Source organism: Mya arenaria, chromosome 9 (genome assembly GCF_026914265.1).
Source record: "Mya arenaria isolate MELC-2E11 chromosome 9, ASM2691426v1".
NCBI classification, from domain to species: Eukaryota; Metazoa; Mollusca; class Bivalvia; order Myida; family Myidae; genus Mya; species Mya arenaria.
Genome location: NC_069130.1, coordinates 561,882 through 565,960, shown reverse-complemented (window position 1 = coordinate 565,960; position 4,079 = coordinate 561,882). Strand labels below are relative to the sequence as shown.

At 33.8% G+C, this 4,079-nt stretch overlaps 1 long non-coding RNA gene across 1 annotated transcript; it reads left to right on the top strand.

The window, feature by feature from the left end:
- Positions 1-531: 531 nt before the first annotated feature.
- Positions 532-2,814, top strand: LOC128203527 (uncharacterized). Its single transcript, XR_008255969.1, has 3 exons — positions 532-697; positions 1,842-2,048; positions 2,493-2,814. It is a non-coding gene; the product is annotated as an uncharacterized LOC128203527 (long non-coding RNA).
- The last annotated feature ends 1,265 nt before the right edge of the window (positions 2,815-4,079 follow it).

Below are 4,079 nucleotides of genomic sequence, written 5' to 3'. Positions count from 1 at the left end.
TTTATATCATTATGTTTTGACAGGAAATGAAGAAAAAACACTCATCAAACTCATAATAATTCGTCAGCTTTTATTTTTTGTGTACATAACTCATATTTTAGATATATATAATTATCTGACCCGGAATCCCAATCGGAATAGCTACCCACTTTTGGTACAAAAAAATTGTATATGACGGATATGCCATTTCAAAATTTGTAAAAAGATCAGTTAAGTTACTATTATTTGGACTAGTGCTTCAAGTGTTTGATTTATTGTCTCTATAATGTATAATGCACCTGTCAATTGTAGAGCCAAGCTGGGAGCTGCCTAAAAATCAGTTACCCAGTTAGCTCAGTTTGACAGATCTCCATGCAAGTGTTCACATGGTCGTGGGTTCAAGCACCATACCAGTAGCATCTTTTTCAAAGGTTTACTTTAGAACCCATCATCCAGGAGTAAACAATTATGATTTTTTTATTAAATATTACAGGCCATGTTCTTTTGTAAACTTTCAGATTGAGAAGTGCCTGGATACAAGGCTAGTATTGTTAACATCATCTGATATCAACTGGAACAAAGCTGAAATGGCTGCCTGACCTGACTTAAAAATTGGATGGCAGTACATCAGACTAGAAGATTACAAGTATTGAGGTGGACAAAATGAAACCTGAGCCTACCAAAGCTGACAGATTGCACAAGAAACACATAAATGCAGGTATTTACTGAGATATTGTAATTATTTTTTGAAACTTCTCATTCATTTAAAGTTCAGTTGAAACAGAGTTGGCAAAAAAAATGAACAAAGGTATATACATTTTGAATTCTAATTCAAATGAGACTTTACTGGCCAGCACAGAATGGTAAAATGCTAGTCTACCAATATAAATGTGCCTGGTTCGAATCAGTAAAGCTGATGAATGTACTGGTTGTGTAGCCAGGATGTGAGTAGGCTGATAATGCATATCATATGTTTAAGCTGCACTCTCACAGATTGTCTGTTTTACCAACTTTTTTTATTTCTTGGTCTTGTAATGAATTATTTTATGCGAATTTCTAACACTGGACATAACAGACAACTGGAAAAAGGGGATCGCTGCTTTCTTATATTAATTCAGTCAAAAAAGACAACTGAAAATATTGGAACGCTGTTTTCTTATTTTAATACGGTCAAAAGATGATGTTCTGTGCCAAAAATCTCATTATTAGTAAAGCGTTAGTAATGCTTTTAACCATAAAACCAATAGTTACAAATGTAAATATAAAAAACATGATCTTATCTTTTGTCAGCAGTCTTATTTCATCAGTTTTCATACTGCTTTTCATTAGCTTATTCCAAGCCAAAAAGTAAAAGAAGTTGTCAAAACCTTAATCTGTGACTGAGAGTGCACTCTTACAGATTGAATGTTTTGACTACTTTATTTATTTTTTGTCTTGGAACGGGCCAATTTATGTGAAAATGCATGTTAACCATTCATATAAGATTGCTGACAATAAATTTGTCAGAAAATGTTTATATTTAAGTTCAAAATGTTTTATGCATTTTTCTTAAATCGTTAGTAACGCTTTAAGCCATAAAACCTTTGTTTTCGACCTGAAATATGGAAGTCTGCAATCTAATATTTTGTCAGTAGTCTTATATCACTGGTTTGCAGATATTTTAGCAAAAAAATAGGTCATTCCAAGACAAAAAATACAAAAGTTGTAAAAACAGTAAATCTGTGAGAGTGCAGCTTTAAATGACTAAATGTTTTGATTTGGCTCAATTTTCACCTAAAATCTTATAGTTTTGTGCATCTAAATGGTTGTTTTTAACAACATTACATGCATATGTATAATTTGTTCTTAAATTTGTAATTTAGATTGGAAGATTCATTCTCTGGAAAGTAGAAAAGGGCATGTTACATACTGTTATCACTGCCATGACAGAAACCATATTGAGGAGCTGGTCCACCTGTAGGAAGAATTGCGCTATTGGTTGGAGCAGCACTATTACCCAGCCATACACCAGCACTTAGTTTGTCATAGGGAGCATTTCTGAGCAGTTATGGAGACCACTAACTATGCAGGTATGTCATAATCAAAATCTTGGTTTATATATTTTTATAATTTAGCATCTGTTGAGAAGAAATTTATTTCTAGATTGAAGGCACACACTATAGATTGATGCCCAAAAATATATTTCTTATTTTAATGCATTATCATGTCTAACTCATTTGACTTAAATGATCAAAGCAAAAGAAATGCAAATGATTAATCTGCAGATATACAAATGTAAGCTTTTTTAACTGGGGAAATTGTTGCCACTTGTCTATTAATTAAAGAACATTTATAATTAATAATGTTTAATCTGTACACAAATCATATGCCTTCTTTGTTTTAACCATCAATGTCAAAGAGTCCAGCATGATAATGCATTAAATTGAAAAAAATCATTAATTTATATGAACCCAAAAAAATAATTGAATATTGATGCAGAGTTCAGTTAGAATATAATATAACTTTTTTTGCAGTTGTTGCAGTGAAACTTGCACCAGTGTGTTTTCTGTGGAGATAAAGAGATAGTGTCCAGCAATGAAGACCCAACTCAAGATCTGACCTTGTAAGGCCAATATGAAATAACTGTGTGGGAAAATGGGAAAAACCTGCAGTCAGGAATGCACGGAAATCATCAAAAGAACAGTGTTAAATTAATCTTGAATAACTTGACATTTATTTTGTTTGACATATTTATTCATGGTGCAGTGAAAACATTCTTTTTTCTCATGGTTATTTAAATTTAGAATTGATAGGAGGGAACATCACTATGTAGTTTCATGTTCATAGTCAGATCAAAACCCATGTACATGTATAAATGAGCATTCGAAAATATCAAAATGGTACTTGTTGTATGTAGTGTAAGTTAATTAACATAAACAAAAATATTTAATCAATTTCAATTTATTATGCCCCTTTCAAAGAAGAGGAGTATATTGCTTTGCACATGTTGGCCGCTACGTCCGTCTGTCTGACAGTACCAAAGCTTTTCCGGGTGATAACTCTACAATTCCTAGACCTATTGTCAAACTTGACATGAAAGTTTGGTTTAACCAGTAGATGACCCCTTTTGATTTTAGGGGTAATATGGTCAAAGGTCACAGTGACCTTGAACAGGAAGGTGTCAAACCATACATCTGACTGATAAGTTGACAATGCCTGCACCTATGGCCCTCAAACTCAACATGGAGGCTAAGTCTGACTATTAGAAGATCCTATTGATTTAAGGGGTCATTGGGTCAAAAGTCAAGGTCACAGTGACCTTGAATGCTAAAAGGTTGTACTAATAATGACTGGACAAAGCCTGCACCCATGGCCCTTGAACAACTTGACTTTGGGGTTGGGCCTGACCAGTAGGTGAGCCCTATTGATTTGTCACAGACCATTGAACGCAAAAAGCTTGCCTGTGTGACAACTCGACAAAGTCTGCACCCATGGCCTTCAAACTTGAAATTTAGGTTTGGGTGACCAGCAGATGACCCCTTTGGATTTGGAGGTCAAGGTCACATCTCCAATATTGGTCATTAAAACTATGTCATTTACTTATTCCCTGCTGCTAAGAGGATACATGTTTATCAGCAAATATCAGCCATCATCTGAATATGAGTGAAAACTGTACCAACTACCCTCATACTTTGAATAGCATAATCTTAAAACTGCCTCAAAGGCATCTTTTGTCAATGAAAAACCAGCTGTCATTTGGTCCATGCATATTTCATTCAATTGTCCAGATATTCTTGACAACATGGCGCTAATTAATGCTGCAGGTTTGAAATTTAAGACATTAGTTTTTTTTCTTCAGCACCATGCAGATTTATTAACACTTTATAATAAAAACAAACTAGAAAACAAATTTTAAAGATATTAGTTTTTTTCATGGTATGATGCCACAGCACCATGCAGATTTGTTTTCACTTTTATATCAAAGAAAGTAACTCGAGCACAAATTTTGTAGATATGTGGACTCTGTTGATAGAAGTTCTGGGAGGCATTTTTAGGCTTGAAAGAGCATCATTTTAAAGTTATATTTTTATTATGTCCCTTGAATCTTGGGTATAGTTTGT